The sequence below is a fragment of the Aythya ferina genome, assembly GCF_964211825.1.
Source record: "Aythya ferina genome assembly, chromosome: 4".
NCBI classification, from domain to species: Eukaryota; Metazoa; Chordata; class Aves; order Anseriformes; family Anatidae; genus Aythya; species Aythya ferina.
This window is the reverse complement of record NC_140300.1, coordinates 48,160,941-48,173,310: the sequence shown is the minus strand read 5'-3', so window position 1 is coordinate 48,173,310 and position 12,370 is coordinate 48,160,941. Positions and strand designations below refer to the sequence as shown.

The 12,370-nt window shown below is 33.8% G+C and overlaps 2 long non-coding RNA genes across 2 annotated transcripts in view; one reads left to right on the top strand and one right to left on the bottom strand.

Moving 5' to 3' along the window:
* The window catches only part of LOC311436006, a 274,041-nt gene that overhangs the window by 187,429 nt on the left and 74,242 nt on the right, over positions 1 to 12,370 (top strand). The window lies entirely within an intron of this gene.
* Positions 1 to 12,370, bottom strand: part of LOC311436007 — a 150,707-nt gene that overhangs the window by 79,918 nt on the left and 58,419 nt on the right. The window contains exon 3 of the long non-coding RNA XR_014692533.1: positions 5,067 to 5,250. This is a non-coding gene — a long non-coding RNA (uncharacterized lncRNA). The remainder of the gene's footprint in view (positions 1 to 5,066; positions 5,251 to 12,370) is intronic.

Genomic DNA, 12,370 nt, shown 5'->3' with positions numbered 1-12,370 from the left:
TATTGATATTGTGCATAACAGGGAGAGTAGATAGGAAAGTGGAGCATTTTGAAAGGATGCTTAAGATTAGATTAGGCAGATGAAACTGGATAAGGGTGAGAAAAACAAACAGGAAAATTAAGCTCACTGTAAGCTTAGATATACCTTACTTATAGATTTGCTGTATAGACAAAGTATTGAAAGCATAGTGGAAAAAAGAGAGGCATTCTACAGGGAAAATATGGTAGTTTTAAGGTTCTATTCTTTAACTTACCAAACAGGACACTTGTTTGCTAGTCATTATAATTAGAACAGCCATAGTGAAGTATTTATACAACAATAAGAAATAGAAAACCATAGGATAACCATGCTGATTAAAGCAGCATTCTCTGTACCTTCAAAAGTAAAGGAGGACAAAACAGAACAAAATTGCTCTAAATGGCAGATCCTGTGGTTCAGTCCTCTACACACTGTTATTCTGAAGTCCCCCAAAAGACATATCATGATGTTGGAATAAATTTAGATAAAATGAATGGGAGCTACATCACAGTCAACCTCACTTACCTACTTGCTTTAGGTAGCTTCCTGTTGTAAATACGAAGAGCTGACCTAAGCCCCAGACAATCTTGCTGTATGTTATTGCATATACATGCATAAAAAACACATTTTAATAGTAAAAATTAGCAATCACATCACAGTGTACAATTTACAATGTAATTACTAATTACAACTTATTTATTTCTTTTACAATGTGTTACTAAAATATAATGTTAGATGAGTCCCTAGTAATGTTCCTTGAGACATACGTTTGAATGTACTAATGTCAACCCTGATAAAGAAATGCCCTTCTGACACTGTAAATGTGTACATGTGGATAACACAAAGTAACACTTGTTTTTCCTAAGGTACTGTCATAGCTTTTATAATTCAGGATGAAGGTTTATAAAACTTGCATTCTTACAAAGTCTTTCTGTAGTTCTACTCCTATGACTGGAATAACATTTTCAAACTATTTCCTACTTTTTTCACCACATTTGACATGTCTTAAGCTGTACCAGCTACCACCAGGCTGCATGCAATGAACTGAGGTTTTGACACTTCACAGAGACACATACCAGAAAAAGAATTGTATTATTTTCTTAACCTACGTAGTTAAAATATTGTAAGTCCTATAATGAACAAGAGTTTAATCATGCATATGAATAAAAATACTTAATAACTATTAGATAAATACTTCTTTCTCTTTTCCCAATCCTTAAAGGGCATAAGAAAGCTTGGAATCAAATTCTGTATCCTTCTTTAAAGAAAGCGTATATTTTGCTTTCATTTTTCTACAGGAGATTGAATTTAATACAAAAATGCAGCATGGATGATTCATCTCACAACAGTTCCGCAGGAGTACTGTTGAGTGGTCTCAGCAATAGCTCGTAGATTATACACCAAAGAAGGGGAAGAACAAAGGATGCTGTCTGTCCTAAAGAGTTAATAAAATAAAGATAGACAGAAAAAGAATCATTGACTAAAACAGACATATGGAGGGGAACAAAAAAGCAACAGGAGTGCACTGATAAACATGAAACCAAGTGTTTTTTGAACAGACTGCAACCTCTATGCTGTCATAGTTAAGAATTTCAGACCCTTTTTCTAGAGTCTTCCCCCTACTGTCATAAGAAACTGTTTAGATGAGTAATTGAAAATGAACACAAAGCAGACATGAGTTGAAACAAGATGAATGTCTTAAAAATTTGAGAGGTTGTGTACTGATAATATTTTATTACATGCCTCTAGATTAAGTCCCTCTAGTTGTAAATGTGCATTTTAAAATCATCATGATAGACAAGTCTGTGTTTCTAGAGAGGACAGCAACTAATACAGACAATAGATGAGCAAGAACTGATTAAAATGATGACTGTGAAAGTACTTCTCTCCTGTAGCATCAAGCAGACACACAAGACCTTTGGCATGGCACATCTGAAATTGCCGTAAGTTTCTCCCTTGAAGTGTTAACTGAAAATACATATTATAATGTTTAAGCTGTAGAAATGCAATGACAGTGAAATCAACAACAGCACTCAATATGTCTGTCACTGCTGACTTAAAAAAATAAATAAATAAAACAATAAAGCCTTAATGTAATAACTCTCAGGTACTGAGTACATCTGTTCTCAGTGTCAAACCTTCCAGAAGATCAAAAGTCTGAGTTGACTCTATGGAATCACTCTAGAACGTTATCACTATATAAAATGAAAATTCTTTGCTTAGAGGGGCAGTATTTTATTAAGGTGATGCAATATAATGCAATATTCATTTTTGGATGAGTCTAAGTGAAGTGTAATAAATCTATCAAAGGCTTTTCAATTTGATTCGTACTGCTTGTTGGTTTTTGTGGTGTGTTTTTTTTTTTTGTTTTGTTTTGTTTTTTCTTCCAGACCTCAGGAAGGACACGCATGTATGTCAGAGTTGGGTGAGTTTGTTTTTTTGTTTCTTGGTAGTCCGTGCCTTTTTTTTTTTAACTGCATTACTTCCTGTATACTATGACACTTCTGGATCTGCTTATAAAGATTTTAAGCTGTTTTACTGTAAAGCGACGTATTTCAAGCATTAGTAACATTTAGAATGGAGAAGCTGAATGCCTCCCTCTCAGCAAAATCTCAGGAAGCAGATAAAAGGAAAACAGCTCCAAGTCAACCCAGGGGAGGGAGAATTATGGCACAGATTTCTCCTGTCTGCTAATTTTGGTGCATTTCCATATTTATTTCCGTTTCTGTCTTGTGCAGATTATGAAAGCTTTAGATTTTGATTTTACTCAGCACTTCAGAACTTTAGTGAATATAAGCCAAAATGCCTCAAGTCAGAGACATAATTAGGAATTGTTCTTTCAGCCAAATAAAATCTTAAAAGGCTGCCCTCTTATTGACAGTCATAAGCATCTGTTCAGAAAATACTATAATCTGAACAACCTATTCATTAGTGTGGGTACATTAAGATCCTCAACTTACTCATAATTTCTGTTCAAAACCACTAAATCAATGTTCCAATTATTTCAGTAGCATAGACATCATAAGCTTATTGTTCTTGAGGCTGCACATAAACTACATCAATCCTCCCTACAAATTTGTCAAACAGCTAAGTCATCTGGTAGGAGCTCAAGTTGTGTTGGCTGCAAACGTCAGGCAGCCACTTTGCTGCTGCAGATTTATTTAGGCTGATCCTAAGCAGAAAGTTAAAGTTAAAGGTAATTTCATTTTTGTAATTTTGATACCTAAGTTGTTATTAGTAGCAGTAGTAATATTCTTTGCAAGTAGCTGCAGCTTCCTGATTTACTGAAAATTATGTTGATATTTCTTTGAAGACTTCTAGGTACTCATACAACTTCAAAAATTAATCTCAGTCCAGTGTGTATCACCCTGCTTCAGCTCTAAACATCTTCTAAGGAAAAAGAGTCAGTCAATTATCTGCTATTCTGAAAAGTAATCATGGCAGATCAGTTGCTTTGTGATAGAAACCAGTCATGTTCCGATGACATCAGTAGCTAACACTGAATTTGACTATTACAAAGTTCAATTCTGTGGTGTATTTATCTCTTGGTTAATATGAGATCAGTCCTGGAGCTCTCTAAAGGAGTTTCCAATACAAGAAGGGATTAACAAGAAACAAGAAAGAACTTGACATATAGCATATAGGACTTGACCTTTTTTTTTCTTTTTTTTTTTTTTTTTTTTTTAACTGTAGTGTCTCATTTCAGTGAAGAGTTAGACACTCTTAGACCTTACATTTTTAAGCATAGTAAAGGGCCCTTCAGGTTCAGAATAACTGAATAACTGAATTACACTTTTATGTAACTTTAAAAATGTAACTGAATTACATTTTTAAGTAAGCAAACCTGAAAGGCAATTTGATTGCTCAGGAAGAGGTTAAGAATGGAGATTTTCTGGAAACTAAATTGCAGTATTCACTTTAAAGATAGCTGAAGGATCTTCTGAACTTTGATAGATATTAATTATGAACCTGGCTATACAAAACATATAGCTATTGTCTCTACCCTAACTGCCTTTTTTTCTTCTGTGAATAAATAGTACATACATTTCCATTAATATTTCTATGTTCCTTTTCAAAAGATATGTAATCATTGAAAGGATAATACAAATACCAGAACATATTTTCTACATTATAATAGAAACCCATAAAGAGTTCTGTTATTTCATTTGTTTTGCATTTATATAGAAGAAATACTAAAATACTTTTTACCATATTCATATGTGTTTTTTTTCCTGTCTTGTGCCTCACCACAAAAATTTTGTTACTCTTACTCAACGCCATTCTTTCATTTAATAGACTTTACCTGCATTCTGTTTCCCTTAATATGAGAGGAAAAAAAAAAAAAGTAATGGCATAAACTGTATATTACAGCCTTCCAAACTGATTTTTCTTTTCTTTCTAAAGGTATGTGACTGTCACAGGAAAAGACTACTCAATTAACTTAGCTTCAGCCAAATCATGATCGAAACAGTTTGTTTCGATTTTGATTTGTTAATTTTGATTTTTTTTTATTTTTTTGATTTTTGTTTTTGATTTGTTAATTTGATATATCATTAGACAACAGTCAACGGACTATACATTCAAAACCTGTATTAGTGCAACAGATAAACAGTAACACTAGGTTGTTATGAAATGTTGGGAAACAACAACAAATTTCTAAATGCTGTTCTGTAACTAACCTCAAGGTATTGTAATCACAGTAACACAGGTATGTGTGCACACAAGCATGTGTGCACACATTCCTACAACTGCATGCACTCATATTTCTCCATTTCTCCAACATTTGTCCTTGACATCATAGCTCCCTTTACTTTAGGTACTCGCAGATACACCTGCTTGTTCTTTTTCTCATATTTTAGTGAAAAGATTATTCTAGAACTAGTTTAATCTTATATTTTAATCACCCACAGTCAGTGACAAAGCAAGGACCTATTTCCCTGGATTTTCAAAACACAAGTGTGTGAGTTTAGATTCACAAGTTAGAGCTGGAGATTCATAAACTTCAGCATGAGTCAAAGTTTACAGATCTATCCGAGATCAAATCTTACCAGGAGTTAGATTAAGTTCAGCTTGCTAGTAGGATCTCAGATGTATTTTCTCTGAACAAAGACCTGAGTTTGAGGAGGCACTTGGTACCTTGGGGCAATGCTGTTTTGATCTTCATTTTGATCTTAATCTTCATTGGATGGGGTGGTTTGGGTTGTTTTCCATTTGCCTTCTTTTTAGCAGATACTGAGGAAAAGATATGCCATAGATAAGAATATAGAATTAGTGAAACTTATTTGTCCTCCCTTAAAATGGAATACAGCTTCCTTAGAAAGAAATGGACTATATATTGAACTATGTATATGGACTTAATATTTGATGAAAGTTTTGGGTTTTGTTTTTGTTTTTCTGTTATTGTTCTTTGTGTTTTGTTGTTGTTGTTACCTGTAATATAAAAAATCAAGTTTGGTTCCAAGAAGCTGGTGTTTCTCAGGCACAAGCAAACTAACCTAGTTAGCACAGTTGACAGAGTCAGTCTTCTTGGTTCCAGAGGTGTTTGATTGCATTGATATCAGACTCTATTACTGTGGCTGAGTAGAGACGTGTTGTTTCAGCATAGGTCTGCTGAAGCACTTCCAGCTAGTATAAGTAGCAATTTGTCTTTTGGGCATCCAGAAATTTCTATGGTTCCCCGAGGAACCATGCTGACCAAAATGTTTCTGAAGTTACTGTAGGCTGTTTCTTGAATAGCTCTATTAAAGCTTAGGCTGTACAACTGTTAGAAAGGTGTTCTCTAACTATATATCTTAAGCTCTTTAACAATTGTAAGAGATGGTACACCCATCAACCTTTAAACTGTAAAAATCCCATAAGAGCTTTTTATAGGACTGATGCTTTCAGTTACAAGCTCTCCAGCAGATTACATCGTCCTAGTTTTTAGCACAAAAACCAGTCAATTCTGGGTAATAATAGTATTGGAGAAATACATTTCCTTTAAATATTGCTTATATAAAATATTGTAACACTTCATTAAAAGAACTGTCAGAACATTGTTTCGAAGTTAGAAAACTCTGGAATTTGCCAGTGAACCTTGAGACAGCCTTTCTGCAAATACATTGCTTGACAGAAAATGAGACACAATAGGTATATATAGAGAGAGCTGTACATTGTTTGCTGTACACTTTGACCAAATACAGCATTCTCTTCCTACCTTGCAGTCCACCCTAGTCTGTGTTTCACCCTCCTATCATCCTAGTCCTACTCTACATGGTTAGCTTATGTGTGTTGAAGCTTCCAGCACAGAGCACCAGAGTCTGGCCTTTTTTCCATATACGCGTAGCACTTGTCAAACTGCCAAGAATTATCATAGGACTCTTTGTTATTTTAAGTATTATATATTACAATCTCTCATAATACAAATATGTATTGCAATGTTCTTTTCTTCAGGCTGCTCCTTCCAGACTACATTTACCCAGTCCCCATTAGGACTCTCTCCTCCTCAGCTTCCTAGTTTGGTGACCTTTACTTTCTAGTATGTCTCTGCCGGTATCCTTCTTTCCTCAGAAAGAATAATTACTGTCTGATTCCTGTTTCTTACTAAGTCATTTTCTCTTTTCTCTACCCAATCTGAAGACAACCCATCTCATGCCAAGGTTTTCCCTGTTTATCCCACAATCTCTTTTGTTTGGTCACAGTCCTTTATTCACAGTGCATGTCTGTTTAACCTGTTTCTCTTTATGTTTCCCCTCCTTATGGATCAATCTGTCTCACAGCTGAATTAATGCTAGCCACATCAGTTAACATTTTATTTCTGTCTTACCCTTTCCCCTCTTCTGTAATAAGTAAGGTATTCCTGACCAAATCCTATCAAATTTTGGATATCTTTCTCATAACACAATAAGACACATGAGGAAATAACACATTTCATCAGAGAAATTCTTAGAATCACATAGCACCATTAAAAGTAACTTTTCCTTACCTAGCAATGACTAGCAAAAACTTTGAAGTCTTCCAAAATTTAGCCCAAGTAAAAGCATACTAGATGTAATTCCACAGAAAATAATGACTTTTTAATTGCTGTTCCATTCTGTGAATGAAAATTCTATTTTCATTCCTACCTACCGCAGTTGAACAACCTTGCAAATAGGTGATGCTATAGACCATTGATAATATAAACAATATTTGCTGTTATATTTAAAGACCTTGTGATTTCCATAACCCCTCTATTGTAGTCTAAGAGGAAACATGGAACAGACAATTATGAAGCAGTAAAATGAAATTGCTTACAGAGCCTTAGAAATGAGATATCAAGTTTAGAGACTTTTGTTCTAGCTTTGACAGATTTTTAATTTTATTGTACATATTCTCTTTTTAGCATGATTTGTGAAGCATGTGCTTGCAGTAATAGTAACCATAAACATAATCAGAAGCAGATTTTTGAAGCACTAATAATAAAAACAAACATTTTTATAATGACTTTGCTAAAAATATTTGATAACTAAAAAAGCATATGAAGATTTCAGTAAATCAGCATATGGATGCCAATGTGCTAATATTGTTATGTTATTGTTATGTTGTTGTTATGTTATGTTATGGTTCAGTTGTGTCCCTTCTTTATTTCTCAACAAATATTATCATTTCAATTCTTTAGCTGAATTCCGTTTTTGAAAAAGCCAGGTTATTTTAAGAGTTCTATCTATGTAAAATACAGGTGAAATTTCTAGAAAAAATAGATAAAAAATCCTCTGGAAAGAATTTATCATTAAAAGTAATATCTATCCAACTTCACTGTAATACTATTAGAAGAAAAAGCATTCTCATGAATCTTACTGCTCTTTGTTCTGTAGCACTTGCTTCTATTTCTTTACAGAAATGTTAAATGCAGTGCTGCAAAAGCAAAAGGTAGCATATGCCAAATACATAGCAGGAAAGAAGCAAGAAATAAATCCCTTCAACTCTTTTCAAGTCAATAAATTTTCAATAACAGTGAAGAGCCTGCAGAGCAATTAATGCTTATGAGAGGGAGAAAAAATGCATACAAGATTGGAAAAAGAAAGGGGAAAAGAAACTTTGGAAAGCTTCAGCTTTCCAGAAAAGAGTTTAAGAACTGTTATCCTACTAACTATATAAAAGTTAGGCGTATTGTATTAAGCAATTGTCCAAGTCAATGGATAAAGACAAAACTGAGGAGTGTCTGAAATATGGATACTAATAATTGCAACTACATACTGATCTTGCAAAGGGAGCTATGTGGGCAAGAATAAATTTAGGAGAAAATCACATACTAGTCGAATAATAATAGACAACAGATGTTTAAATACTAGTACAGAGGTGAACCTTAAACTGTAAGATTAAAAAAGGTCATGGTTAACTTAAATGTTCCCATTTCAAGACTGCTATGTTGCAGCTAATAAAATAGAGTAAGTTAAAAAAAATTTCAAAAGACCCATTAACAGAAGTGTTCATAAGAGGAAAAACAGGTATTTTTGGTGAAAAGGGCTTAAGTATAGAGCATTGAGACAAATTTGAAAAGTCTTGCTCTGTGCTAATTATATACACATGATGTAAGCAGTGTCATATCATGCACATGCAGTGATGAGTCTGTATGAAGCACTCCTCTGTGGAGATGTCTCCTGTGAGAACCAGCCACAAGACTTTCTGTAGGTATGGTTCTGCTGCCTTCACCTCACATGTCACAGCTGGTTAGGCTGGCACATACCCTCTCTATAAACAATATGCGATAAAATTGAGTCTTCAGAATAAAGGGGGTGAAAACAGTGGTTAGACTGACTTGAAATAACACATGTAAATATTTGATCAAGCCATTAAATTTGAAATTTTATTTGATATTGATGCAGATAATTATATTGTGTTAAATTATATTTTTAAAAGCCGTTTCTAATAATTTCAGCTGATCATCCAGATCATTTCACCTGTCTGTGTTGTGTGTAAAACCTGGCAGGCAGCTCAGCCCTACATGGCTGCTCACTCATGTCCAGCAGTGATGAAAAGCATTGGGAAGATAAAAATGGGAGAATTTGTGGTCTGAGATAAGCAGTTTAATAGATAAAGCAAAAGCTGTGCACACAAGGAAAACAAAACTAGGAATTCATTCACTACTTCCCATCAGCAAGCAGATGTTCAGCCATTTTCTTGAAAGCAGGGCTCATCACATGTATCAGTGACTTGGGAAGACAAATGCCAAATCCAAAACATATCATTATACAAGATACTATGAAGAAATATATTAAGTGTCCTGGCAAAAAGCAGTACATGATGGAAACTGGTGCAGATAACCAGAGACGATTTGAACATTGATAATTTTATACTCAATTTTGTATCATAACAACAGTTGTAACAACTTGTATTGCCTTCAGAAGTAAGGGGAGAGGAAGGATTAAGATGGTATGTTTGCTGTCTGGAAGTAGATTTTATCTCTTTGGTATGTTTTTCATCAGCTCATTTTTCTCCTGTGTTCTAGTGGAACAGGGTCTGAGGCAATTAATTTTAGATAGCTAACATAAGCTACAGCCTTTGGTCAAGTCTTCTAGAAGAAGCAAAATATATAAAACTCTACTTTGAGGTGAAATACATTTTAAGGAATTGATTTTTTTCTGTCCCATATTTCTTCCATACTTTTCTACCCAAAATGATTTTTTCTATCATTGCCACATCTTTTTAAGTATTGGAAGATCTGTCCTATATCCATCTTAGTCCACTATGGAAACACAAGATAATTCAGCTTTTCTTTTTGAAAGAAAGAATCATTTTAGATAGCCCTGCTAGTAAATACCAAAAGATATTTTCTTCAAAATGGCCTTGCAATGCTAAATCCCAATTGCATTCTGCTGAAACCGTTCTTCAGATATGGTGCCATTAAAGCAATCTCTATGTTTGGCTATTGTTTAAAGATTATTTCTGGCATTCAGTAATAGCTGGTTCTCATCATGCCATATTTTTATTCATTTCAAATTGTTTCTCATGTTGTACATTCAAATAGAACACCAACAGAGATTATCAACCCATTATTGTAACCTATATAATATATAATATATGATTTTAATTCTTAGGCAAAATTAATGACTTGAAAACAAAGTCCCAAATAGCTCTCATTACTCCTTATTTTTTATTTTCAATAACTAATTAAATAAAAGTTGCATTTACTGGAGGGGCGGTCTATGTCCCAAAGAACAGCAATAGTTTTTAGTCTCAAAATTTTAAATAAACAATTAGCAATTACCTTAATGAATGAAACACTTTAAAGTGAAAAAAAATGTAAAACAGATTCTCAAACTTTAAATTGTTCAAATGTTTTCTAGGATCTCCACTTTCTTTTTTGTATAGCAATAATATCCACATTTTTTTATATATATTTCTTCTTTTGAAAAAAACTTATTTTTGTCATTGTGTCCTAACAATAGCTCCTTATGATTTGGTTTTATCCCTCCTCATTGAAAACTGGTATTGTCACCTTCAAATATGAGCTCTGATTAAAAAGGTCTTACTGAGAAACAAATCCTATTAAGATATATGACAAAACTAAATTAATTCCCCTTTAGGGAAGGAGGAGAGAAGTAATTTTAAAGTTCATGTCAAAGACACAGTTCACTGTAATTAAGATTATGTTTTCTTTTGGTAACTCAAGACTACCATTGTGACCACCTTTCTGAAGTACTGTTCTAAGTCTGATATTATGTTTCCTGGTTATGAAGCAGGTTATGAAGTTTGGTTATATTCTAAGCAGATGTAAGTTGGAAAATTTTTCAGGCTGTATTAAAAGGTTACATTCTGCCTACCACAGTGAGAGTTGGTAGCCACTTGTTACTAAGAATAAATTGACTTTAACATTTTTATTTTTTTTTTACTTCTTATATAGAAATACTTTTACTGCCTGCAAAGAATCCATCATTGGCTATTACTCTTCACACGTAGAAATTGACCCTATCCCAAGCCAAAATTGCTAAGCTAATGCCTTGACAAGGACTCTTTGGTTGATATAGATTTCCTGGAGAACAATTCTTTGGTTGAGATCCTCACTGATACTCCGTTTCCATACCATTTGCTCTTCATGCTTCCTGTTGTTCCAGATATTATTTATGCTTATAACCACTTTGCATCCCTCTGTTTCTTGTTTGATCCTCTTCCATGGTCATTTTCAATGCTATGACTCCCTATTTAACCGATCATCTGTCTGGCCTCTAACCATGCTATTGCCTTTGGCCCTCTGTTTTATAGTTCCTGAATTTCCTAACATATCCTAGCTTGCTTTGAATCACAAAAGTGGTCTTTTGTTAGTCCGTCCCTTTTGTTTGTGGTTTAGACATTAGCTTATCTCATTTCCTATAGCTGACATTGTCTTCAAACCAAACCCAGTATAGATGTAAACACTCAAGATGACCTACAGGCAAATGCACAGGTTCTCAAAGTACATCTCACAGGTCATTTCCCATACAAAAATGTAGCAAAAGTGGTGATCTCTTTTTCGCAATGTTCATGTGATTACCACAGGAATTTGTTTGTTTGTTTGTTTGTTTGTTTTTGTTTTTTCTACCTGACAGGGCTCAGTTCTCCATTAACAATTTACAATTCATGTTATTGGGAAAAACAAGCAAACAAAAAACCCTAAGAACAACAACCTTTTTTTTTTTTTTTTAATGCATAAGATTTATTTCATAAATTGGATATCACTTACAAAAAATAACATCCTTTTAATACTCTGTGTAATAGGAACAAGCATTACTATTCTTGAAGAAATGCTGGATATAGCAAAATGTATATATACATTTATGCAAGAGAAAAACATAGTGGTAAATATTTTTGCAAACTTGTCTTACGTTAGTCAGATGACAGAACATCAGATGCAATCCTTTGTAAGCTGTGTAAGTCTGCATTATAAACTTCACAGTTTCAGGTACCATGATTAAAGTGATACAGGTCACAAAGCATGACAACACTAACATAGGCAAGGGTCAACTTCCACCTTTCACATATACTGATAAAAGAATCAAGGACTTTGATAACTGAAAATCATAAGTATAAACTAAAAGGCTGAAGACACATCCAACTTACATCTACAGCCTTTGCTCAGAAGTGCTTTCCAGACTTGCCCCAAATAGGTGAAATAGATTGCATATCATCTCCTACTACTTAATTTAAAAACTCATCGAACTAGTACATTGCCTCTGAGAGCTGTTTACATGACATATATGTATATATATATTTGTATTGATAGGTGATTCAAAGGAGAGAAAGTTTTCTTAATTGCTAACTGCTTACTATTAGAATAAAACTGAATACATTTTACAAATGCATTCTCCCTTTCTCTGTATGCTAGAAACAGGAATGTAAAACACTGATTTGTTTTCCA